This window comes from Oncorhynchus nerka, linkage group LG4 (assembly GCF_034236695.1).
Source record: "Oncorhynchus nerka isolate Pitt River linkage group LG4, Oner_Uvic_2.0, whole genome shotgun sequence".
Lineage (NCBI taxonomy): Eukaryota > Metazoa > Chordata > Actinopteri > Salmoniformes > Salmonidae > Oncorhynchus > Oncorhynchus nerka.
In genome coordinates this window covers 72848762-72876566 of record NC_088399.1, presented here as the reverse complement: position 1 = coordinate 72876566, position 27805 = coordinate 72848762, and the positions used below count along the sequence as shown (strand labels likewise).

General features: G+C 44.4%; 1 protein-coding gene across 5 annotated transcripts in view; it reads left to right on the top strand.

Moving 5' to 3' along the window:
* LOC115128564 (thyroid hormone receptor beta) overlaps positions 1-27805 on the top strand; it is a 166979-nt gene that overhangs the window by 13721 nt on the left and 125453 nt on the right. Inside the window, exon 1 of one of the 5 annotated variants that reach the window (XM_065017808.1) lies at positions 17051-17215. The exons of the other annotated variants lie outside the window; for them this stretch is intronic. The gene's annotated coding sequence lies outside the window, so the exon portion shown is untranslated. Of the gene's footprint in view, positions 1-17050; positions 17216-27805 lie in introns of those variants that run through there. 5 annotated transcript variants of the gene reach the window in all.

Sequence of the window (27805 nt, the reverse complement as noted above, 5' to 3'; positions counted from 1 at the left end):
ACAATACCCCATAATGTCAAAGTGGTATTGTGTTTTTACACATTTTTACAAATTCGTTAAAAATGAAAAGCTGAAATGTCTTGAGTCAATAGGTATTCAACCCCTTTGTTATGGCAAGCCTAAATAAGTTAAGGGGTAAACATTTGCTTAACAAGTCATATATACAGTTGAAGTCGGAAGTTTACATACACGTAGGTTGGAGTCATTAAAACTCGTATTTCCACCACTGCACAAATTTCTTGTTAACAAACTATAGTTTTGACAAGTCGGTTAGGACATCTACTTTGTGTATGACACAAGTCATTTTTCCAACAATTGTTTACAGACAGATTATTTCATTTATAATTCACTGTATCACAATTCCAGTGGATCAGAAGTTTACATACATAAGTGCCTTTAAACAGCTTGGAAAACAGCTTGGAAAATTCCAGAAAATAATGTCATGGCTTTAGAAGCTTCTGATAGGCTAATTGACATCATTTGAGTCAATTTGAGGTGTACATGTGGATGTATTTCAAGGCCTACCTTCAAACCCAGGGCCTCTTTGCTTGACATCATGGGAAAATCAAAAGAAATCAGCCAAGACCTCAGATGAACAATTGTAGACCTCCACAAGTCTGGTTCATCCTTGGGAGCAATTTCCAAACACCTGAAGGTACCACGTTCATCTGTAAAAAACAATAGTTCGCAAGTATAAACACCATTGGACCATGCACCCGTCATGCTCAGGAAGGAGACATGTTCTGTCTCCTAGAGATGAATGTACTTTGGTGCGAAAAGTGCAAATAAATCCCAGAACAACAGCCAAGGACCTTGTGAAGATGCTGGAGGAAACAGGGACAAAAGTATCTATATCCACAGTAAAACCAGTCCTATATCGACATAATCTGAAAGGCCACTCAGTAAGGAAGAAGCCACTGCTCCAAAACCGTCATTAAAAAGCCAGACTATGGTTTGCAACTGCACATGGGGACAAAGATTGTACTTTTTGGAGAAATGTCCTCTGGTCTGATGAAACAAAAATAGAACTGTTTCGTTATGTTGGGAGGAAAAAGGGGTCGGCTTGCAAGCCGAAGAACACCATCCCAACCGTGAAGCATGGGGGTGGCAGCATCATGCTGTGGGGGTGCTTTGCTGCAGGAGGGACTGGTGCACTTCACAAAATAGATGGCCTAATGATGTAGGTAAATTATGTGGAAATATTGAAGCAACATATCAAGACATCAGTCAGTTCAGTCAGTCCAAGTTCAATCTTGGTCGCAAATGTGTCTCCCAAATGGACAATGACCCCAATTATACTTCCAAAGTTGTGGCAAAATGGTTTAAGGACAACAAAGTCAAGGTATTGGAGTGGTCATCACAAAGCCCTGACCTCAATCCTATAGAAAATTTGTGGGCAGACCTGAAAAAGCGTGTGCGAGCAAGAGGCCTACTAACCTGACTCGGTTACACCAGCTCTGTCAGGAGGAATGGGCCAATATTCACCCAACTTATTGTGGGAAGCTTGTGGAAGTCTACCCGACATGTTTGACCCAAGTTAAACAATTTAAAGGCAATGCTAACAAATACTGATTGAGTGTATGTAAACTTCTCACCCACTGGGAATGTGATGAAAGAAGTACAAGCTGAAATAAATCATTCTCTCTACTACTATTCTGACATTTCACATTCTTAAAATAAAGTGGTGATCCTAACTGACCTAAGACAGGGAATTGTTACTAGGATTAAATTGTGTATGTAAACTTCTGACTACAAGTGTAAGTTGCATGGACTCACTTTGTGTGCAATAACAGTGTTTAAAATCATTTTTGTGAATGACTACCTCATCTCTGTACCAATCACATATAATTATCTGGAACGGCCTTCAGTCGAGCAGTGAATTTCAAACACAGATTCAACCACAAAGACCAGGGAGGTTTTCCAATGCTTTGCCAAGAAGGGCACCTACTGGTAGATGGGTAAAATAAAAAGCAGACATTAAATATCCCTTATAGCATAGTGAAGTTATTAATTACACTTTGGATGGTGCCTCAATACACCCAGTCACTACAAAGATACAGGTGTCCTTCCTAATTAATTAGCTGGAGAGGAAGGAAACCGCTCAGGGATTTCACCAAGAGGCCAATGGTGACTTCAAAACAGTTACAGAGTTTAATGGCTGTGATAGGAGAAAACTGAGGATGTAGTTACTCCACAATACTAACCTAAAAGACAGAGTGAAAAGAAGGAAGCCTGTACATAATAAAAATATTCCAAATCATACATCCTGTTTGCAATAAGGCACTAATGTAAAACTGCAACAAATTTGGCAAATAAATGACCTTTATGTCCTGAATGCAAAGCATTATGTTTGGGGCATATCCAGGTTAATTCTCCTTTCCAACGGACACTGGGAGACAAATTCACCTTCCAGAGGACATTAACCTAAAACACAAGGCCAAATATACACTGGAGTTGCTTACCAATACAACATTGAACTCCAGGGAGTGTATCACTCTATTGAGGGTTAAGATAACTCCCAGTAAAGTCAATTTAACCCAATTTTTTTTTGTGATTTCAACTATTCTTGATTTACTGTGCACCTGTTTGCTATTATACAGCTCTAGAGTTTTTGCTGTTCAGCAGTTTCTGTGGGTGTCCAAAAACACTTGTCTGCATCCCAAATAGCATCCTATTCCGTATATAGTGTACTACTTTTGTCCATAGGGAATAGGGTACCATTTGGGATGCAGCTATGGACTCCACACTACAGTACAAAATGGAACTCTGAGCTAAATTCCATCTCCACATTGGCTGGATGAACTGCAGGGTGCAGTAAACTGATTGGCTGACCGGGTTCTACTCGCAGCTGTCAGAAGCAACTGTTTTGCAACCAGAGAGTGTAGCTCCTTGCAACAACAGTGGTCAATGCTGTCTGGAAGAGCTCTCTTTCTGCAGTGCTTGGCTACCTATTCTACAAATTGCAGACCTGGGTTTGAATACTATTTTAACTAATTTAAAAGTCTTAAGCTGTACTTTATGGAGTTTTCCTGGTACAAAGTAACACAAGTAGCACAATTAAGGGTGGCAGGTATCCTGGTGGTTAAGAGCATAGGGCCAGTAACCGAAAGGTCACTGGTTCGAATCCCTGAGCTGGCAAGGTGGAAAAATCAACTGTATTGCCCTTGAGCAAGGCAGTTAACCCCAACAACAACTGCTCCCAGGGAGGATGATGTTGATTAAGGCAGTCCCCTACACCTCTCTGATTCAGAGGGGTTGGGTTAAATGCAAAATACACATTTCAGTTGAATGCATTCAGTTGTGCAAACGACTAGGTTTCCCTCCTTTCCCTTTACCCAGTAGAATAGTCCAAAAATGATAAGCACTGCCCATCTTGCAACCCCAAAAACACACAACGCTCAGTGTATTTGGAATATCTCAAATAAGGATGGATCCCAGGTCTGCTATGCACATTGCACATACTGTACTCTGACATGAATGCATTAAAATGTCCTGAGGGACACATACTGTACTCTGACATGAATGCATTAAAATGTCCTGAGGGACACATACTGTATTCTGACATGAATGCATTAAAATGTCCTGAGGGACACATACTGTATTCTGACATGAATGCATTAAAATATCCTGAGGGACACATACTGTACTCTGACATGAATGCATTAAAATGTCCGGAGGGACACATACTGTACTCTGAGATTAATGCATTAAAATGTCCCGAGGGACACATACTGTACTCTGAAAATGAATGCATTCAAATGTCCTGAGGGCCACATACTGTACTCTGAGATGAATGCATTAAAATGTCCTGAGGGCCACATACTGTACTCTGAGATGAATGCATTCAAATGTCCTGAGGGCCACATACTGTACTCTGAGATGAATGCATTCAAATGTCCTGAGGGACATATATTTCAAGAGGAGTTCTGGAGAGAGACCAAATGTCAACCCCGCCCACTGTCTGAATCCTCCCACTCACAACTTTGGCTTCCCTTTCCTCCCCATTAGAGAAAGTGAGAAATCTATAGCCAAAACATCAACCGCAGCTTGTTGTAAAACTGGGAGTGTGATATCCAGTACCAGTCAAAAGTTAGAACACACCTACTCATTTGAGGGGTTTTCTTTATTTTGACTATTTTCTACATTGTAGAAAATTAGTGAAGACATTAAAACTATGAAATAACACATATGGAATCATGTAGCAACCAAACAAGTGTTAAACAAATCAAAATGTATTTTTTATTTTGTCTTAATGACAGCTTTGCACACTCTTGGCATTCTCTGAACCAGTTTCATGAGAAATGCTTTCCCAACAGTTTTGAAGTAGTTCCCACATATGCCGAGCACTTGTTGGGTGCTTTTGCTTCAACTCATCCCAAAACATCTCAATTGGGTTGAGGCTGGGTGATTGTGGAGGTTAGTTCATCTGATGCAGCAAATTATAGTCCCACTAAGATCAAACCAGATGGGATAGCGTATTGCTGCAGAATGCTGTGGTAGCCATGCTGGTTAAGTGTGCCTTGAATTCTAAATAAATCTGATTCAGTGTCACCAGCAAAGCACCGCCACACCATCACACCTCCTCCTCTGTGCATCACGGTTAGAACCACACCTGGTGAGATCATCTGTTCACTTACTCTGCGTCTCACAAAGACGCTCAAATTTGGACTCATCAGACCAGAAGACAGATTTCCACCAGTCTAATGTCTAATGTCCATTGCTCGTGTTTCTTGGCCCAAGCAAGTCGTCTTCTTATTGGTGTCCTTTTGTAGTGGTGTCCTTGCAGCAATTTGACCATGAAGGTCTGATTCACGCAGTCTCCTCTGAACAGTTGATGTTGAGATGTGTCTTTTACTCTTGAAGCATTTATTTGGGCTTTGATTTCTGAGGCTGTTAACTCTAATGAACGTATCCTCTGCAGCAGAGGTAACTCTGGGTCTTCCTTTCCTGTGGCGTTCCTCATGAGAGCCAGTTTCATCATTCTACAATGTAAAAAACAAAGAAAAACCCTTCAATGAGCAGGTGTGTCCAAACTTTGCTACTGTATGTTTTAAGGGAGGTGGCAGTAAGGTAGCCTAGTGGTTAAGAGCATTGGGCCAGGAACAGGAAGGTCGCTAGTTTGAATCCCAGAGATGACTAGGTGAAAAATCTGGGCGTCAATGTAAGTAACGTAATTAAAAAATACCCTTCAATGTGTGTATGTACTGCATGGGTAGTCTTAGACGTACATGGAGATGTTTTAGAGTCCTGTGTTGAGAGAGAGTGACAGAAAGAAAGAGAGAGAGAGAGTGAGTGATAGTGTGTGTTCAGCGCTAGCTGGTTGTTTGACATTCACTGATTGCTGCCATTATAATCAGCAGTGATACTACATCCACACAAACTCCCGTCCTGTACACTGGGCCAGCTTCCTTGTGGAGAGGAAAAGGGCGCTGTTCTGTTGTCTCTGTATCTCTCTCTTCCCTCCCTCCTTTCTATCTGCTCAGGACATAAACACTTCATCGGAGTGGCAACAACCAACACATTGTGGATACTGATAGTGTGATTGAGAAAGAGTGAGCGTCAAAGAAAGAGTGGGAGAGAGAGTAATAGAGAGAGGGAGATAAATGGATAGAGAGAAAGAGAAGCAAAAAAAGCACTTCGTCGTGAGAGAGCTACTTGTAATTGGCCGCTGCTCAACCCCCCACAGCCAGAAGCCGTTATGCCAAAGTACCTAGCCACTTCTTCACCACAATGACTACAGCGGACGTCACAGCAAGGACAACACTTAGAATACAGACACTTATGATGCTTCATATGAACGGGCCACTAGTCTAGAACTGATACACTTGGTTTGCATCCCAACTGGAAGCTGATTCCTGTGCACTATGTAGAGAAAAGGGTGCCATTTGGGACTGAACATGGTATCAGGCTTGGGCATCATGCATGCCAATTCAAGATTTATCCACTGGAAATATAAGCTGATTGAAGATGTTGTTTCCTTTATTCATAATTCCCTCAAATATATGACATTTGGCCGTCAGTGTGCCCTCAAAAGAATATAGGGTGCATGAAGCCTCTGGTACAAGGATATCATAATCTAGGATAAATCATGTGGGATTGATACTCCTTATTTACATATTTCACATTTCATAGTTAACATTTCTCAGCAGATGACAAATGAAAGAAAACAGTCAAGCGGAGATAGATTTGGACGAGATTAATTTGTTTTGGAACAAACTAATTGACCTCAGTTGGACCTTTCAGAGCAGTTGGCAAAGTGTTAGCATGCAATGTTCTATGGAAAAACTACGAAGCCTGTACGCTGGCAGAAAGATAGTCAAGCCTGTTATACCATTATGTCTTGGTATCAGTGTTCCTATTCACTAATACACTAGTACCTTTACTATTGATGGTTATTGGGCACATTTTGTTACGTTGCAGCCTTATTCTATAATTTATTAAATTGTTTTTTCTCTCATCAATCTACACACCATACCCCAGAATGACAAAAGCAAAAACCTCAACTGAAATGTCACATTTACATAAGTATTCAGTCTCTTTACTCAGTACTTTGTTGAAGTACCTTTGGAAGAGGTTACAGCCTTGGGTATGACGCTACAAGCTTGGCACACCTGTATTTTGGGAGTTTCTCCCATTCTTCTCTGCAGATCCTCTCAAGCTCTGTCAGGTTGGATGGGGAGCATCGCTTTACAGCTATTTTCAAATCTCTCCAGAGATGGTCGATCGTGTTCAAGTCTGGGCTCTGGCTGGGCCACTCAAGGACATTCAGAGACTTGTCCCGAAGCCACTCCTGCGTTTTCTTGGCTGTGTGCTTAGGGTCGTTATCCTGTTAGAAGGTGAACCTTCACCCCAGTCTGAGGTCCTGAGCGCAGGTTTTCATCAAGGATTTCTCTGTACTTTGTTCCTTTCATCTTTCCCCCGATCCTGACTAGTCTCCTAGTCCCTGCTGCTGAAAAACATCCCCACAGCATGATGCTGCCACCACCATGCTTCACCGTAGGGATGGTGTCAGGTTTCCTCCAGACATGACACTTGGCATTCAGGCCATAGAGTTCCGTCTTGGTTTCATCAGAAGAGAGAATCTTGTTTCTCATGGTCTGAAAGTCCTTTAGGTGCCTTTTGGCAAACTCCAAGCAGGCTGTCATGTGGCTTTTACTGAGGAGTGGCTTCCGTCTGGCCACTCTACCATAAAGGCCTGATTGTTTGAGGGCTGCAGAGATAGTTGTCCTTCTGGAAGGTTCTCCCATCTCCACAGAGAAACTCTGGAGCTCTGTCAGAGTGACCATCGGGTTCTTGGTCACTTCTCTCACCAAGGCCCTTCTCCCCCGATTGCTTAGTTTGGCCGGGTGGCCATCTCTAGGAAGAGTCTTGCTGGTACCAAATTTCTTTCATTTAAGAATGATGGAAGACCTTCAATGCTTCAGACATTTTTTGGTACCCTTCCCCAGATCTGTGCCTCAACACAATCCTGTCACTGAGCTCTACAGACAATTCCTTCGACCTCATGGCTTGGTTTTTGCTCTGACATGCACTGTCAACTGATGGGACCTGATATAGACAGGTGTGTGCCTTTCCAAATCATGTCCAATCAATATAATTTACCACAGGTGGACTCCAGTCAAGTTGTAGAAACATCTCACGGATGATCAATGGAAACAGGATGTACCTGAGCTCAATTTTGAGTCGTATAGCGAAGGGTCTGAATACTTACATAAAAAAATAAGGTATTTCTGTTTAAAAAAATATATAATTTGCAAAAAAAACAAAAAAGCCTAAAAACCTGTTTTCGCTTTGTCATTATAGGGTGTTGTGTGGATTGATGAGGATTTTTATTTATTTAATACATTTTGGAATAAGGGAGTAACGTTACCAAATGTGGAAAAAGTCAAGGTGTCTGAAATCTTTCCAAAGGCGTTGTATATAGCACAATACTTTTGACCACCAAGTTATATCTCTGACTATACAGTACACATAGATCCAGGTTCAGGAAGCTCAGGGACCCTAGCCTGGTCATGTGACAATAAATATTGCAGTTGGCAATAGTTTTTTATTTTTTTATTTTACCCCTTTTTTCTCCCCAATTTCGTTTTTTTTTTTTTAGTAACTACTATCTTGACTCATCGCTACAACTCCCGTACGGCCTCGGGAGAGACGAAGGTTGAAAGTCATGCGTCCTCCGATACACAACCCAACCAAGCCGCACTGCTTCTTAACACAGCACGCATCCAACCCGGAAGCCAGCCGCACCAATGTGTCGGAGGAAACACCGTGCACCTGGCAACCTTGGTTAGCGCGCACTGCGCCCAGCCCGCCACAGGAGTCGCTGGTGCGCGATGAGTCAATGATATCCCTGTCGGCCAAGCCCTCCCTAACCCGGACGACGCTGGGCCAATTGTGCGTCGCACCACGGACCTCCCGGTCACGGCCGGTTGCGCAAACCCAGAGTCTCTGGTGGCACAGCTGGCGCTGCAATACAGCGCCCTTAACCACTGCGCCACCCGGGAGGACCAGTTGGCAAGAGTTTGACTGTTTTTACTGACTCTGTTCAACTTATTCAGTCAAAAGAAAAAATATTTTGACTAATTTCGTTCATTTGGGACCCCCTACCGGCAAACGATGAACTAAAAACTCTAAAGAATCATGTTTCTGCAAGCCTCTCGTTCACCATAGGGGGCTTATTGGAGGTGTCATTTGTGACTGAGACTTGTGCTTCAAGTGTGCTTCAAACAATGTACATTTGGGATTGCTAGTCAGACAAATAAGATGACTTCTTGATACCTTTGAAACAAGGTCTATTTGTGGCAACAACTGGACTAGATTGTGAACAACTCTTGGTGGAATGCAGTTGCTTGACTGCAGCGAGGGAGATTAGCACAATATCGTTTGCGAACTGCAGCAGTCCTCACAAAACGATTAGTTCTAGAGTTCGAGCTTGTTGAGCAGATGCTGGCTGTAGGCTATGTGTTTTTAGTTGATCTATTTTCATGCGTGCACGTGATAGACAGTTGGTGGTGGGAGCACATCTCTGGAGCCTCCTTAGCCGGAGGAGCATGTATTAATCCTGCTGTATTTATTGCGGCCAGCAGGTCAAATAAACAACTAAAATTAATGAGTCTCTCGGCTCGAATGAACAATGACTCTCGAGTCAGTAAAAATCCTTGTTCTAAGCGATCTGCACATCTCTAGTTGACAAGACAGCACAAAGAGATCTGGAACCAGGCTACGCAAACCCCTGTATGCCTAACTGATTACTTGGGTCTCCCAGAGAGAAAGGCTCTGTTTGTCTATGTCCTCTGAGAGAAGTTGTCAGACAGGTAGAATGAAAGACAGAAAGATTAGGCCACATAAAGGTAATTAGATTTGAAGGGGGCATTTAACCAATCAAATGATGTGCCCTGATCTGAAGAAAGAGAATAAGTGACGGAGGAGAAGAAAACATGTTGTTGAGGCTGAGGGTCTGAATCACTGGAGGGTAACTGTTGATGTCCTCCAGTCTGCTATCTGTTATCCTGATGTGAACTCTCTGGATTCCCAGCTGCGTCTCAAATTGCACCATATTCCCTATATTCCCTTTTGACCAGGGCCCTAGGTGCACAATGTAGGGAATAGGGTGCTATTTCTTAAATCTCCCCCATTCCTTAAATCCGGACCTCCCCTTATTGGCCTTCATTATATGCATGTGATAGTCCGTTGTGTCCTCCAATGTCCTGTCAACATTCCGTAGAGGCTGACGGATTGGTTTGGCATATGAATCCCTGTCAACATTTCTTTAGAGGATGACGGATTGGTTTGGCATCTGTTGTACTGTCAACATTTCGTAGAGGCTGACGGATTGGTTTGGCATCTGATGTCCTGTCAATATTTCATAGAGGCTGACGGATTGGTTTGGCATCTGATGGCCTGTCAATATTTCGTAGAGGCTGACGGATTAGTTTGGCATCTGATGTCCTGTCAACATTTCGTAGAGGATGACGGATTGGTTTGGCATCTGATGGCCTGTCAACATTTCGTAGAGGCTGACGGATTGGTTTGGCATCTGTTGTACTGTCAACATTTCGTAGAGGCTGATGGATTAGTTTGGCATCTGATGTCCTGTCAACATTTCGTAGAGGATGACGGATTGGTTTGGCATCTGATGGCCTGTCAACATTTCGTAGAGGCTGACGGATTAGTTTGGCATCTGATGGCCTGTCAACATTTCGTAGAGGATGACGGATTGGTTTGGCATCTGTTGTACTGTCAACATTTCGTAGAGGATGACGGATTAGTTTGGCATCTGATGTCCTGTCAATATTTCGTAGAGGATGACGGATTGGTTTGGCATCTGATGGCCTGTCAACATTTCGTAGAGGCTGACGGATTAGTTTGGCATCTGATGGCCTGTCAACATTTCGTAGAGGATGACGGATTAGTTTGGCATCTGATGGCCTGTCAACATTTCGTAGAGGCTGACGGATTAGTTTGGCATCTGATGGCCTGTCAACATTTCGTAGAGGCTGACGGATTAGTTTGGCATCTGATGGCCTGTCAACATTTCGTAGAGGCTGACGGATTAGTTTGGCATCTGATGGCCTGTCAACATTTCGTAGAGGCTGACGGATTAGTTTGGCATCTGATGGCCTGTCAACATTTCGTAGAGGCTGACGGATTAGTTTAGCATACATGCACAGTTATTCCAGAGGAAAATAGCTGGTGCTGAGGCAGATGTCTGCTTGTTTGAAGTAAGTAAAAAAATAAATAATGAAACCCCTGTGGATATTTAAAAAGGCTGGGTCTGCAGATTGCGCAAAAATGGTTTGTCATATTTTGATTGCTGTTGCCATGCCGTTTATGTTTACTGTTGTTCTCCCTGCACAGTTTTCACTCAGATTGGGAGTTCCCATTCTCTTGTAGTCTGTTCTGTTCTTTCACTTTCTAGTTAGAAACAGTGTCTGTTATGTGTCCTCTGGCTCTTTCCTCCTCTGTTGACAGACTCATGGTCTTTTTATGATTTAAGGGCAGCAAAATGAATTGAGATTAAAAGTGTTCTTTTGTTTCAGGCAAAGATTTGAAAAAGAGAGAGAAATAATGAGGGATAGAGAGAGGAGAAGGAGAAGGGAAGATAGCTGGGTTGCGGCCATGTTGAAAGAATAGAGGCCCATTCTCATACTTCGTCCAACAAAGACATGTCCATATATCAACTGACACTCATTCCATCCAACCAACCTCACAGAGCTTTGCCCCCCCCCCCCCACCCCTGTCTCTCTCTCTCTCTCTCTCTCTCTCTCGCTCTCTCTCTTTCCATCTCTCTTTCTCCCCCTCTCTCGCTATCTTTCTTTCTCCCTCTCGCTGGGTCTGTTTTTGATTATCAGAAGGGACCTCTCTTTTTTTCACAGAATGAGTGTGTGGTCATGACACTGCGTCCCTTTGGTCTCTTTCACTTCATTCTGACCATGGCTCTCTCTGTCTTTCAAACACCACTATAGTACATTAATAGCTGACTGGTATGGTTAGCTTTTACCAAACGTTCTAAGTGGCTCTTTACACAAAGGTGTTTTTAAGTACACTGAGTGTACAAAACATTATGAACACCTGCTCTTTCGATGATAGTCTGAACAGGTGAATACAGATGAAAGCTATGATCCCTTGTTAATGTTAAATCCACTTCAAAGAGTGTAGATGAAGTGGAGGAGACGGGTTAAATAAGGATTTCTAAGCCTTGAGACATGGATTGTGTATGTGTGCCATTCAGAGGGTGAATGGGCATGATGGGTATGGTAGTAGGTGCCAGGCGTATCGGTTTGAGTGTGTCAAGAACTGCAATGCTGCTGGGGTTTTCACACTGGGAATCAAGAATGGTCCACCACCCAAAGGACATCCAGCCAACTTCACACAACTGTGGGAATCATTTGAGTCAACATGGGCCAGCATCCCTGTGGAATGCTTTCGACATCATCTTGTAGAGTCCATGCCCTGACAAATGGAGGCTGCTCTAATGGCAAAAGGGGTGGGGGGGGTTACAACTCAATATTAAGAAGGCGTTCTTATTGTTTTGTACACTCACCAATTAACTTAGAACATGTGTAGACTAACATGCTAACACGCGTGCCTCTGCGTGCTCCATGTGCATGTGTTGATTTTGTCTATCCCCACCAGACAAGTTCATGACACGCAGGTTAAAATACCAGAACTGTGAACCAACTGTATTCTTTTGGGGACAGGGCTTGCAGCGCGGGACTTGCAGCACGGGACTCGCGGGACTTGCAGCGCGTCTAAAATAGAACCAAGTTCTATTTTAGCGCCTGGCTACGCAGACGCTCGTTGATGCGAGCAAACAATTTGGATGAAATGATTGAATAACATGTAGTGTACATTCATTTTGCAACGCCCTTTGGCCCCTTGTCAAAGTAACACTCCGAAGTGGCGCAGCGGTCTAAGGCACTGCATCTCAGGTCAAGAGGTGTCACTGCAGTCTCTGGTTCGAATCCAGTCTGCATCACATCCGGCCGTGATTGGGAGTGGTGCACAATTGGCCCAGTGTCGTCTGCTGTCATTGTAAATAAGAAATAACTGACTTGCCTAGTTAAATCACATTTAATGCAATACTGCAGGCAATATGTTGCCATTTGGTCCCTGGTCAAAGTAATGCAGTATGTACTGTAGGCAATATGTTGCCATTTGGTCCCTGGTCAAAGTAATGCAGTATGTACTGTAGGCAATATGTTGCCATTTGGTCCCTGGTCAAAGTAATGCAGTATGTACTGTAGGCAATATGTTGCCATTTGGTCCCTGGTCAAAGTAATACAGTATGTACTGTAGGCAATATGTTGCCATTTGGTCCCTGGTCAAAGTAATGCAGCATGTACTGTAGGCAATATGTTGCCATTTGGTCCCTGGTCAAAGTAATGCAGCATGTACTGTAGGCAATATGTTGCCATTTGGTCCCTGGTCAAAGTAATGCAGTATGTACTGTAGGCAATATGTTGCCATTTGGTCCCTGGTCAAAGTAATGCAGTATGTACTGTAGGCAATATGTTGCCATTTGGTCCCTGGTCAAAGTAATGCAGTATGTACTGTAGGCAATATGTTGCCATTTGGTCCCTGGTCAAAGTAATGCAGTATGTACTGTAGGCAATATGTTGCCATTTGGTCCCTGGTCAAAGTAATGCAGTATGTACTGTAGGCAATATGTTGCCATTTGGTCCCTGGTCAAAGTAATGCAGTATGTACTTTAGGCAATATGTTGCCATTTGGTCCCTGGTCAAAGTAATGCAGTATGTACTGTAGGCAATATGTTGCCATTTGGTCCCTGATCAAAGTAATGCAGTATGTACTGTAGGCAATATGTTGCCATTTGGTCCCTGGTCAAAGTAATGCAGTATGTACTGTAGGCAATATGTTGCCATTTGGTCCCTGGTCAAAGTAATGCAGTATGTACTGTAGGCAATATGTTGCCATTTGGTCCCTGGTCAAAGTAATGCAGTATGTACTGTAGGCAATATGTTGCCATTTGGTCCCTGGTCAAAGTAATGCAGTATGTACTGTAGGCAATATGTTGCCATTTGGTCCCTGGTCAAAGTAATGCAGTATGTACTGTAGGCAATATGTTGCCATTTGGTCCCTGGTCAAAGTAATGCAGTATGTACTGTAGGCAATATGTTGCCATTTGGTCCCTGGTCAAAGTAATGCAGTATGTACTGTAGGCAATATGTTGCCATTTGGTCCCTGGTCAAAGTAATGTAGTATGTACTGTAGGCAATATGTTGCCATTTGGTCCCTGGTCAAAGTAATGAAGTATGTACTGTAGGCAATATGTTGCCATTTGGTCCCTGGTCAAAGTAATGCAGTATGTACTGTAGGCAATATGTTGCCATTTGGTCCCTGGTCAAAGTAATGCAGCATGTACTGTAGGCAATATGTTGCCATTTGGTCCCTGGTCAAAGTAATGCAGTATGTACTGTAGACAATATGTTGCCATTTGCTCCCTGGTCAAAGTAATGCAGTATGTACTGTAGGCAATATGTTGCCATTTGGTCCCTGGTCAAAGTAATGCAGTATGTACTGTAGGCAATATGTTGCCATTTGGTCCCTGGTCAAAGTAATGCAGTATGTACTGTAGGCAATATGTTGCCATTTGGTCCCTGGTCAAAGTAATGCAGTATGTACTGTAGGCAATATGTTGCCATTTGGTCCCTGGTCAAAGTAATGCAGTATGTACTGTAGGCAATATGTTGCCATTTGGTCCCTGGTCAAAGTAATGCAGTATGTACTGTAGGCAATATGTTGCCATTTGGTCCCTGGTCAAAGTAATGCAGTATGTACTGTAGGCAATATGTTGCCATTTGGTCCCTGGTCAAAGTAATGCAGTATGTACTGTAGGCAATATGTTGCCATTTGGTCCCTGGTCAAATTAATGTAGTATGTACTTTAGGCAATATGTTGCCATTTGGTCCCTGGTCAAAGTAATGCAGTATGTACTGTAGGCAATATGTTGCCATTTGGTCCCTGGTCAAAGTAATGCAGTATGTACTGTAGGCAATATGTTGCCATTTGGTCCCTGGTCAAAGTAATGCAGTATGTACTGTAGGCAATATGTTGCCATTTGGTCCCTGGTCAAAGTAATGCAGTATGTACTGTAGGCAATATGTTGCCATTTGGTCCCTGGTCAAAGTAATGCAGTATGTACAGTAGGCAATATGTTGCCATTTGGTCCCTGGTCAAAGTAATGCAGTATGTACTGTAGGCAATATGTTGCCATTTGGTCCCTGGTCAAAGTAATGCAGTATGTACTGTAGGCAATATGTTGCCATTTGGTCCCTGGTCAAAGTAATGCAGCATGTACTGTAGGCAATATGTTGCCATTTGGTCCCTGGTCAAAGTAATGCAGCATGTACTGTAGGCAATATGTTGCCATTTGGTCCCTGGTCAAAGTAATGCAGCATGTACTGTAGGCAATATGTTGCCATTTGGTCCCTGGTCAAAGTAATGCAGTATGTACTGTAGGCAATATGTTGCCATTTGGTCCCTGGTCAAAGTAATGCAGTATGTACTGTAGGCAATATGTTGCCATTTGGTCCCTGGTCAAAGTAATGCAGTATGTACTGTAGGCAATATGTTGCCATTTGGTCCCTGGTCAAAGTAATGCAGTATGTACTGTAGGCAATATGTTGCCATTTGGTCCCTGGTCAAAGTAATGCAGTATGTACTTTAGGCAATATGTTGCCATTTGGTCCCTGGTCAAAGTAATGCAGTATGTACTGTAGGCAATATGTTGCCATTTGGTCCCTGGTCAAAGTAATGTAGTATGTACTGTAGGCAATATGTTGCCATTTGGTCCCTGGTCAAAGTAATGTAGTATGTACTGTAGGCAATATGTTGCCATTTGGTCCCTGGTCAAAGTAATGAAGTATGTACTGTAGGCAATATGTTGCCATTTGGTCCCTGGTCAAAGTAATGCAGTATGTACTGTAGGCAATATGTTGCCATTTGGTCCCTGGTCAAAGTAATGCAGCATGTACTGTAGGCAATATGTTGCCATTTGGTCCCTGGTCAAAGTAATGCAGTATGTACTGTAGGCAATATGTTGCCATTTGGTCCCTGGTCAAAGTAATGCAGTATGTACTGTAGGCAATATGTTGCCATTTGGTCCCTGGTCAAAGTAATGCAGTATGTACTGTAGGCAATATGTTGCCATTTGGTCCCTGGTCAATGTAATGCAGTATGTACTGTAGGCAATATGTTGCCATTTGGTCCCTGGTCAAAGTAATGCAGTATGTACTGTAGGCAATATGTTGCCATTTGGTCCCTGGTCAAAGTAATGCAGTATGTACTGTAGGCAATATGTTGCCATTTGGTCCCTGGTCAAAGTAATGCAGTATGTACTGTAGGCAATATGTTGCCATTTGGTCCCTGGTCAAAGTAATGCAGTATGTACTGTAGGCAATATGTTGCCATTTGGTCCCTGGTCAAATTAATGTAGTATGTACTTTAGGCAATATGTTGCCATTTGGTCCCTGGTCAAAGTAATGCAGTATGTACTGTAGGCAATATGTTGCCATTTGGTCCCTGGTCAAAGTAATGCAGTATGTACTGTAGGCAATATGTTGCCATTTGGTCCCTGGTCAAAGTAATGCAGTATGTACTGTAGGCAATATGTTGCCATTTGGTCCCTGGTCAAAGTAATGCAGTATGTACTGTAGGCAATATGTTGCTATTTGGTCCCTGGTCAAATTAATGTAGTATGTACTTTAGGCAATATGTTGCCATTTGGTCCCTGGTCAAAGTAATGCAGTATGTACTGTAGGCAATATGTTGCCATTTGGTCCCTGGTCAAAGTAATGCAGTATGTACTGTAGGCAATATGTTGCCATTTGGTCCCTGGTCAAAGTAATGCAGTATGTACTGTAGGCATATGTTGCCATTTGGTCCCTGGTCAAAGTAATGCAGTATGTACTGTAGGCAATATGTTGCCATTTGGTCCCTGGTCAAAGTAATGCAGTATGTACTGTAGGCAATATGTTGCCATTTGGTCCCTGGTCAAAGTAATGCAGTATGTACTGTAGGCATATGTTGCCATTTGGTCCCTGGTCAAAGTAATGTAGTATGTACTGTAGGCAATATGTTGCCATTTGGTCCCTGGTCAAAGTAATGCAGTATGTACTGTAGGCAATATGTTGCCATTTGGTCCCTGGTCAAAGTAATGCAGTATGTACTGTAGGCAATATGTTGCCATTTGGTCCCTGGTCAAAGTAATGCAGTATGTACTGTAGGCAATATGTTGCCATTTTCTCCCTGGTCAAAGTAATGCAGTATGTACTGTAGGCAATATGTTGCCATTTGGTCCCTGGTCAAAGTAATGCAGTATGTACTGTAGGCAATATGTTGCCATTTGGTCCCTGGTCAAAGTAATGCAGTATGTACTGTAGGCAATATTTTGCCCTTTGGGATTCAACCTTTGTCTTTGTGTACCTAGCTATTCTATCAGAGTTCAAAGTCCTTAGAAATAAATAATTGAGCTTGACGCTGCAAGTTATGACAGAACTCTGTCCCCCTGGCTTAGCCCCATTCTGAATTAGCGCCATACTGTTAGCTACTTATTAAAACAGCTATATAACATGTACAGTAGTAGATAGCAGATTGGCCTTATAGTTGCATTGTTACTAATATTATTTTTCTCTTTTTATGTGAATGGACCCCTCCTTTCCTCTCCTTTCCTCTCCTCTCCCTCTACTAACAGGTAAGTCCTTTCCCATAGAGTGAGCCATCTGAGTGTGTGGATATGACTGGGTCCGTGTCTACTTTCTTAGCTGAAGTGTGTGTTTGCATGCGTGTGTATATGCATCAGTTTATGCGCTTTGTGTGTGTGTGTGTCCAGACTAGTGGTCGACCGATTATGATTATTCAACCAAAAAAAGCCAAACCGATTAATCGGACGATTTATATATATATATATTTGAAATAATGACAATTACAACAATACTGATTGAACACTTTTATTTTTACTTTAATATAAGTTACTTTAATATAATACATAAATAAAATCAGTCTCAAATAAATAATGAAACATGTTCAATTTGGTTTAAATAATGCAAAAAACACAGTGTTGGAGAAGAAAGTAAAAGTGCAATATGTGCCATGTAAAAAAGCTAACGTTTCAGTTCCTTGCTCAGAACATGAGAACATATGAAAGCTGGTAGTTCCTTTCAACATGAGTCTTCAATATTCCCAGTTAAAAAGTTTTAGGTTGTAGTTATTATAGGAGTTATAGGACTATTTCTCTCTATACCATTTTTATTTCATAAACCTTTGACTATTGGATGTTCTTACAGGCACTATAGTATTGCCAGCCTAATCTCGGGAGTTTATAGGCTTGAAGTCATAAACAGCACTGTGCTTCAAGCATTGCGAAGTGCTGTTCGAGCCTGCTTCTGCCTACCACCACTCAGTCAGACTGCTCTATCAAATATCAAATCATAAACTTAATTATAATAACACACAGAAATACGAGCCTTAGGTCAATAAATATGGTAAAATCCGGAAACTATAATTTCGAAAACTAAACGTTTATTCTTTTAGTAAAATACGGAAACGTTCCGTATTTTATCGAACGGGTGGCATCTCTAAGTATAAATATTGCTGTTACATTACACAACCTTCAATGTTATGTCATAATAATGTCAAATTCTGGCAAATTAATTACGGTCTTTGTTAGGAAGAAATGGTCTTCACGCAGTTCGCAACGAGCCAGGCGGCCCAAACTGCTGCATGTACCCTGACTCTGCTTGCACAGAACGCAAGAGAAGTGACACAATTTTCCTAGTAAATATTGCCTGCTAACATGAAATGATTTTACCTAAATATGCAGGGTTAAAAAAATATACTTGTGTATTGACTTTAAGAAAGGCGTTGATGTTTATGGTTTGGTACATTGGTGCAACGACAGTACTTTTTTCGCGAATGCGCTTGTTAAATCATCACCCATTTGTCGAAGTAGGCTGTGATTCGATGATAAATTAACTGGCACAGAATTTATTATATGCAACGCAGGACAAGCTAGTTAAACTAGTAATATCATCAACCATGTGTAATTAACTAGTGATTATGTTAAGATTCATTGTTTTTTATAAGATAAGTTTAATGCTAGCTAGCAACCTTGGCTCCTTGCTGCACTCGCATAACAGGTGGTCAGCCTGCCACGCAGTCTCCTCGTGGAATGCAATGTAATCGTCCATAATTGGCATCCAAAAATGCAGATTACTGATTGTTATAAAAACTTGAAATCGTCCATGCCGATTAATCGGTCGACCTCTAGTCCAGACCTTACATGTGTGTATTGATGTGAATACAGGGCTCATCGGTGAAAGAGACTTATCCCACTGGGCACACACTTGTTGAATCAAGGTCATTTCAAAGAAATTATGTTGAACCAATGTTGAATAGATGCTGAATTGACATGTGTGTCCAGTGGGCTTGGTCTCAGCATGACTCCCAGTCGAAATAAAGGAAAAAAATAAATAAACACTTACTACTTGTGTAATCTAGAGTGGACTGATGCAACCTCTGCAGTGAGCAGAGTCTGAAGTGACCAGCCTGGGATGCAGTCGGCTGCTCTGCTGCACACCTGGGCTGCTCTGCTGCACACCTGGGCTCAAATAGTGTTTGTTTTCTTCATTGAGCTTGCTTTGATGGACACACCTGGGATATATTGCGTTGGTTCCGTTGCGCCAGGAAAGCACAATTAAGTGTGATTAAGTATCTGTAAGAAAAAGCATCCTAGATCTGACTCTGGCCTGCTGCAGTGCGTTTAAGCGCTTCAGGGAGCATGGCCCGGTGAGGGAGACACACACACATACACACACACACAATCCACAAAATCACACACTTACATAGCCAGGTCAAGCTGGGTGAGGAGAGTTAGGGAGGCGTTACGAAACCAATAACTAGCCTACTAATATTTTTGCACTTGCTAAGTGTAGGGGTCCTAGGCCTAGTTACATGATCTGTAACCTGAATGATTGTGTGCATTTTATGTGTGAAATCAGCATATGCGACCAGATGTTGAATGTACATGTGCCCAGGGAGACAGCAACCTTAGGTCCAGGCTCAGCTCTGTCTTAAATCCTTTGGGTCGGCCAGCCCAAACGGATTATTAGGTTCAGATGGTGACGGAAACCATATATACAAAAATAAAAATGCAAACTGGCATGCCTAATCTAAAGATTCAAAATCAAAACAAAAGGCCTCATGGCCACCAAACCAACCAGCAGCCTCACGATTCTCCAAGCTCCCACTCTGCTTGATCACCCGCTTAATTGTCAGCACCTAATGTGCTTATCAACCAGGCTCAGCATCTGGACACGGTTGCTGCTGCCCCCTGGGGAAATGGAGTGTGGAAGTGGTAGTGAGCTGTAGTGTGCTGCCTGTACTTCCTAACCTATTCCCTAACAGAGTTTTGCACCAAAACAACCCGTCATAGCTAGTCTTGGCTGAAGAGTGTGTGTGTTTCCTCGGAGGAAAAGATAAAAATGTCTGTATTCATGTTGCCATTTCAATGATTGGTTCTGATGAAGGACATTGATGGCCAGAACGTTAACCTTTTAACTTAAATAAATAAAACATGGAGTTTTTAAAAGGATACTTTGGGATTTTTCCAATGATGGTGAGCTAGCGCTGCACCTTTTCCTTTTCAATGATGATGAGCTAGCGCTGCACCTTTTCCTTTTCAATGATAGTGAGCTAGCGCTGCACCTTTTCCTTTTCAATGATGGTGAGCTAGCGCTGCACCTTTTCCTTTTCAATGATGATGAGCTAGCGCTGCACCTTTTCCTTTTCAATGATGATGAGCGTTGTTTGAGCGCCCTCCACTTATTACCATTTTAATTGTTCTCATAATATGCGGGTAACGGCCCTTGTACAGTAGGGGCGGCACCGCACAGTGAAACATTGCTTCCCTTTCATTTTCAATGGGAGGAAAACGGTGAGAAGCGGAGTGTGTGGGAGACCGTTGGGCGGCGCAAATGTTGAGTGGGAGGCAGTGGAAAAAGTTCAGCATTTCCCAACTTTATGCAAATCACCAGCAGCGAACGCTGGGCGATGATGACCAATCACATCGAGTGGTTTCCATGATGAATTTTGATGCTGTGCGACCCAACGCTGGAGACTTTCTTCAGCAAAGATGGCTGACAAAAATACTAGGATGGAAGAAAATGTAAGTAATTATAACGTCATAATGAATCATAAAATTGATAAAAATGGCTATTTAGCAAGCTAGCTGACTAGCAAACATTAGCCAGCTAGCTAGCTAGCTTTATGGCCGTTTTGACATGAGTATGAAATTGTAATGAGATCGTTTTTTTAGGGACTCCTCAGAAAACCAGCAAACCAGGCTGTCGTCTTGTGAAACAGTGGATGTAAAGAATCTAGCTAAAGCATTTACTGCAAATTGAATGTACAATGTTGTTAGCTTCCCTTGCTGATATTTGCCATGCAATGCAGCTGAAGTAATGTAGCTAACTAACTCTTTTCTTGTTTATTGTGTAGTGGAGGAAAAAAATCATTGTATGCCTATGAATGTGTAGCTAGCTAGGTAGCTGATCTGTGTATGGACCCTAAAAAGTTTGGTATTAGTTCAGAACAGTGGTTTTAATTGCTTCCACCAGTTAATCATTGGGGGCAGGGATTTCTCCTATAGAGCTACATTTTTATGGAATGGTTTGTTAATCCATGTGAGAGACGCAGACTTGGTCTTGACCTTTAAGTCTTTACTGTGGACTCATCTCTTCACAATCCTCACTTGAGTGGGTTGAGTCACTGACGTGATCTTCCTGTCCGGGTCAACACACCCTCTGGCTTGTACGGTGGAGGTAATCTCAATGGGCTATACTCAGCCTTATCTCAGGGTAGTAAGTTGGTGGTCTGCGGATATCCCTCTAGTGGTGTGGGGGCTGTGCTTTGGCAAAGTGGGTAGGGTTATATCCTGCCTGGTTGGCTCTGTCCGGAGGTATTGTCAGATGGGGCCACAATGTCTCCCAACCCCTCCTGTCTCAACCTCCAGTATCTATGCTTCAATAGTTTATGTGTCGGTGGCTAGGGCCAGTCTGTTATATCTGATGTTATTCTCCTGTCTTATCCGGTGTCCTGTGTGAATTTAAGTATGCTCCCTCTAATTCTCTCTCTCTCCCGCTCCTTTCACTCCCGGAGGACCTGAGCCCTAGGATCATGCCTCAGGACTACCTGGCCTGATGACTCCTGGCTGTCCCCAGTCCACCTGGTTGTGCTGCTGCTCCAGTGTCAACTGTTCTGCCTGTGGCTATGGAACCCTGACCTGTTCTCTGGACGTGCTACCTTGCCCCAGACCTGCTGCTTTCTACTCTCTCTCTCTCTCTCTCTCTACCGCACCTGCTGTCTCGAACTCTGACTGCTCGGCTATGAAAAGCCAACTGACATTAACTCCTGAGGTGCTGACCTGTTGCACCCCCTACAACCACTCTGATTATCATTATTTGACCCTGCTGGTCATCTATGAACGTTTGAACATCTTGGCCATGTTCTGTTATAATCTCCACTCAGCACAGCCAGAAGAGGACTGGCCACCTCTCAGAGCTTGGTTCCTATCTAGGTTTCTTCCTAGGTTCCTACCTTTCTAGGGAGTTTTTCCTAGCCACCGTGCTTCTACATCTGCATTGCTTGCTGTTTGGGGTTTTAGGCTGGGTTTCTGAATAGCACTTTGTGACATCTGCTAATGTAAAAAGGGCTTCATAAATACATTTGATTGATAGAAACATGAATCCCCAAGACATTGCAGAAAATGACTGTTACACACATGACTGTTACATGTCAATGAACCTTTCAGCTATCATAGCTGGTTGTATTGACTTCAAGACACTCTGAATGGCATCAATGAAGCCTATGGATTGAGTAGAATATAATACAAATTAATTGTGCCAAGGTTGCAAGTCGTATATACATGTAGTTATTTCCAAGCATGAGTTCCCCATATTGTAGCCTGTACATTGAAAATATTCACTGATCATGTACTCTACCTTGGCATATTACAGGTGCGGTTCAGGTGTGAATGCGTGTGAGACATTCTTTTTCAGTCATACCCAATATCAGGAGTATCAAACTCCAGTTTTTGAATGGTGCTGTGTCTGCTTGTATATATTAGAATTATATACTTCAACAGTATTTACCAATCCTGGGACATCAATGGTTACACATTGTAACTCTGCGGTAGAGTAGAACACATGATTTAACTAGTTAAAGGCTGATTTGTAATTAATATATACAGGACCAGAATTTAAAAAACAGCACACTGTTGTGCAGTAAGCATATGATTCACAATATATCGGTGAACATATCGGAATCGGCCGATATTAGCTAAAAATGCCAACATCAGTATCGGCCGGATGTCTAGTTTAACGCTGATGTTAAAAACCGATGTCAAGCTGACGTGCCATACCTATATAACGTAGGTACATGACGTAATGACCCAACGTAAAATGTTGCGCTACACGTGCAACACAGCATTCCTAACCTAGCCCACAATGTCTGCTGTGTGGATCGAGCAGTCAACAAGTCCAGCAGTCATTTGAAAGAGTAAGAACATTTCAGCAAGACAACTCAAAGGCAAAATCCATTAACCTCTTCAGCCTATGGCTTACTTTTTCGAACATTCTGTTAAAAATCGCGCAACATTTCAGTGTCCTTGTCACGCCTTGGTCTTAGTATTTTGTGTTTTCTTTAATTATTTGTTCAGGCCAGGGTGTGACATGGGTTTATTGTGTTGTCGTATTGTTTTTTTGTAGGCATTGGGATTGTGGCTGATTAGGGGTGTGTCTAGTATAGGCTTGGCTGCCTGAGGCGGTTCTCAATCAGAGTCAGGTGATTCTCGTTGTCTCTGATTGGGAACCATATTTAGGTAGCCTGGGTTTCACTGTGGGTTTGTGGGTGATTGTTCCTGTCTCTGTGTTAGTTGTCACCAGACAGGCTGTATAGGTTTTCTCTTTCCGTTTGTTGTTTTTGTATATAATTAGTTATTTCATGTATCGTCTATTTCTTCATTAAAGAACATGAGTAACCACCACGCTGCATTTTGGTCCGCTTCTCCTTCAACAGACGAACGCGGTTACAGAATCACCCACCACACCCGTACCGAGCGGCGTGGTAACAGGCAGCGACAGCAGGAGCAGCGAAAAGAGGAATGGACATGGGAGGACGTTATGGACAGCAGGAGTATAGAGTATACGACTTGGGAGGAAATAGACAGGTGGGCGGTCGACCCAGAGAGAGTGCCGGAGCCCGCCTGGGATTCGCTGGAGCAGTGCGAAGAGGGCTATAGGAGAATGGAGTCGAAGAGAAAAACACGGCGGCGCAGAAAGAAACCCGAAAGTCAGCCCCAAAAATGTATTGGGGGGGGGGCCTCAGGGAGAGTGTGGCAGAGTCAGGGTTCAGACCTGAGCCAACTCCCCCTGTTTATTGTGAGGAGCAGCAATCAAAGGACTTCTGGACTTGGGAAGAGATATTGGACGGAAAAGGACCATGGGCACAGCCTGGTGAATATCGATGCCCCAAAGAAGAACTGGAGGCGGCGTAAGCGGAGAGGCGCTGGTATGAAGAGGCAGCACGGCGACGCGGATGGAAGCCTGAGAGTCAGCCCCAAAAATGTATTGGGGGGGGCTCACAGGGAGTATGGCGATGCCAGGTAGGAGACCTGCGCAAACTCCCTGTGCTTACCGGGGGGCTAGAGAGACCGGGCAGGCACCGTGTTATGCTATGGAGCGCACGGTGTCTCCAGTGCGGGTGCATAGCCCGGTGTGGTACATACCAGCTCTTCGTATTGGCCGGGCTAGAGTGGGCATCGAGCCAGGTAAGGTTGGGCAGGCTCGGTGCTCAAGAGCTCCAGTGCGCCTGCACGGTCCGGTCTATCCAGAGCCACATCCACACACCAGTCCTCCGGTGGCAGCTCCCCGCACCAGGCTTCCTGTGCGTGTCCTCGATCCAGTACCACCAGTTCCAGCACCACGCACCAGGCCTTCAGTGCGTCCCGCCTGTTCAGCGCAGCCAGCGCTTTCCTCCTCTCCTGCGCTGCCGGAGCCTCCCGCCTGTTCAGCGCAGCCAGAGCCTTCCTCCTCTACAGCGCTGCTGGAGTCTCCCGCCTGTTTAGCGCAGCCAGAGCCTTTCTCCTCTCCTGCGCTGCCGGAGCCTCCTGCCTGTTCAGCGCAGCCAGAGCTGCCAGCCTGCATGGAGCAGCCAGAGCTGTCAGTCTGCATGGAGCAGCCAGATCTGCCAGGTTGCATGGAGCAGCCAGAGCTGCCAGGTTGCATGGAGCAGCCAGAGCTGTCAGTCTGCATAGAGCTGCCAGTCTGCACAGAGCTGCCAGTCTGCATAGAGCAGCCAGAGCTGTCAGTCTGCATGGAGCTGCCAGTCTGCATGGAGCAGCCAGAGCAGCCAGTCTATATGGAGCAGCCAGATCTGCCAGTCAACCAGACTCTTCCAGATCTGCCAGTCAACCAGACTCTTCCGGAACCAACTACCTGCCTGAGCTTCCTCTCAGTGCTGAGCTTCCTCTCAGTGCTGGGCTTCCCCTCAGTGCTGAGCTGCCCCTCAGTCCCGAGCTTCCCCTCAGTCCCGAGCTACCCCTCAGTCCCGAGCTTCCCCTCAGTCCCGAGCTACCCCTCAGTCCCGAGCTGCCTCAGTCACGAGCTGCCCCTCAGTCCAGTGGGGTTCTGGGTGAGGACTACTAGGCCATGGTCGGCGGCGAGGGTGGACTATCCCAGGAAGCAAGGGGGAGGAACTAAGACATTAATGGAGTGGGGTCCACGTCCCGAGCCGGAGCCGCCACATTTACATTACATTACATTTAAGTCATTTAGCAGACGCTCTTATCCAGAGCGACTTACAAATTGGTGCGTTCACCTTAAGACATCCAGTGGAACAGCCACTTTACAATAGTGCATCTAAATCTAGTAAGGGGGGTGAGAAGGATTACTTTATCCTATCCTAGGTATTCCTGAAAGAGGTGGGGTTTCAGGTGTCTCCGGAAGGTGGTGATTGACTCCGCTGTCCTGGCGTCGTGAGGGAGTTTGTTCCACCATTGGGGGGCCAGAGCAGCGAACAGTTTTGACTGGGCTGCGCGGGAACTGTACTTCCTCAGTGGTAGGGAGGCGAGCAGGCCAGAGGTGGATGAACGCAGTGCCCTTGTTTGGGTGTAGGGCCTGATCAGAGCCTGGAGGTACTGAGGTGCCGTTCCCCTCACAGCTCCGTAGGCAAGCACCATGGTCTTGTAGCGGATGCGAGCTTCAACTGGAAGCCAGTGGAGAGAGCGGAGGAGCGGGGTGACGTGAGAGAACTTGGGAAGGTTGAACACCAGACGGGCTGCGGCGTTCTGGATGAGTTGTAGGGGTTTAATGGCACAGGCAGGGAGCCCAGCCAACAGCGAGTTGCAGTAATCCAGACGGGAGATGACAAGTGCCCGGATTAGGACCTGCGCCGCTTCGTGTGAGGCAGGGTCGTACTCTGCGGATGTTGTAGAGCATGAACCTACAGGAACGGGCCACCGCCTTGATGTTAGTTGAGAACGACAGGGTGTTGTCCAGGATCACGCCAAGGTTCTTAGCGCTCTGGGAGGAGGACACAATGGAGTTGTCAACCGTGATGGCGAGATCATGGAACGGGCAGTCCTTCCCCGGGAGGAAGAGCAGCTCCGTCTTGCCGAGGTTCAGCTTGAGGTGGTGATCCGTCATCCACACTGATATGTCTGCCAGACATGCAGAGATGCGATTCGCCACCTGGTCATCAGAAGGGGGAAAGGAGAAGATTAATTGTGTGTCGTCTGCATAGCAATGATAGGAGAGACCATGTGAGGTTATGACAGAGCCAAGTGACTTGGTGTATAGCGAGAATAGGAGAGGGCCTAGAACAGAGCCCTGGGGACGCCAGTGGTGAGAGCGCGTGGTGAGGAGACAGATTCTCGCCACGCCACCTGGTAGGAGCGACCTGTCAGGTAGGACGCAATCCAAGCGTGGGCCGCGCCGGGAGATGCCCAACTCGGAGAGGGTGGAGAGGAGGATCTGATGGTTCACAGTATCGAAGGCAGCCGATAGGTCTAGAAGGATGAGAGCAGAGGAGAGAGAGTTAGCTTTAGCAGTGCGGAGCGCCTCCGTGATACAGAGAAGAGCAGTCTCAGTTGAATGACTAGTCTTGAAACCTGACTGATTTGGATCAAGAAGGTCATTCTGAGAGAGATAGCGGGAGAGCTGGCCAAGGACGGCACGTTCAAGAGTTTTGGAGAGAAAAGAAAGAAGGGATACTGGTCTGTAGTTGTTGACATCGGAGGGATCGAGTGTAGGTTTTTTCAGAAGGGGTGCAACTCTCGCTCTCTTGAAGACGGAAGGGACGTAGCCAGCGGTCAGGGATGAGTTGATGAGCGAGGTGAGGTAAGGGAGAAGGTCTCCGGAAATGGTCTGGAGAAGAGAGGAGGGGATAGGGTCAGCGGGCAGCGGGCAGGTTCATCTGGAGAGAGAGGGGAGAAAGAGGTTGTTTTCGTTTGACTTAGCAAGCGAGGATTTTACTTCTTTTCAAAATTTAGTCATCTGCAGAGAGGGGGGGAAGATTCAGGAGGGAAGAAGGTGGCAAAGCTTCCTAGGGTTAGAGGCAGATTTATTTAAGTGGTGAGTGGCTTTAGCAGCAGAGACAGAAGAGGAAAATGTAGAGAGGAGGGAGGAACAGGTGGGTTAACTGCCCTGTTCTCATGGACAGACGCCCACTCGGACCCTCCCTATGGTTTTGAGGATTTGTACCTTAGGGGGGTTCTGTCAGCTCAGGGGGGTTTGAACTTGCAACCTTCCAGCCTGGGGTTAGTTAAGAACAAATTCTTATTTACAATGACGGCCTAGGAACAGTGGGTTAACTGCCTATCCGGGGTTTGTGCAACCTTCCGGTTACTAGTCCAACGCTCTAACCACTAGGCTACGCTGCCGCCCCGGCACTGTGGGTTTGTGGGTGATTGTTCCTGTCTCTGTGTTAGTTGTCACCAGACAGGCTGTATAGGTTTTCTCGTTCCGTTTGTTGTTTTTGTATATAATAAGTTATTTCATGTATCGTCTATTTCTTCATTAAAGAACATAACGCCGTTACAGTCCTGCTACTCATGCCAGGAATATAGTATATGCATATGATTAGTATGTGTGGATAGAAAACACTCTGACGTTTCTAAAACTGGTTAAATCATGGCTGTGACTATAACAGAACGTGTGTTTCGTCGAAAAGCCCAAGGAAAACTGATCACCAAAAAGTGGAAAAAATATCAATGCGCCACTTGCATGTA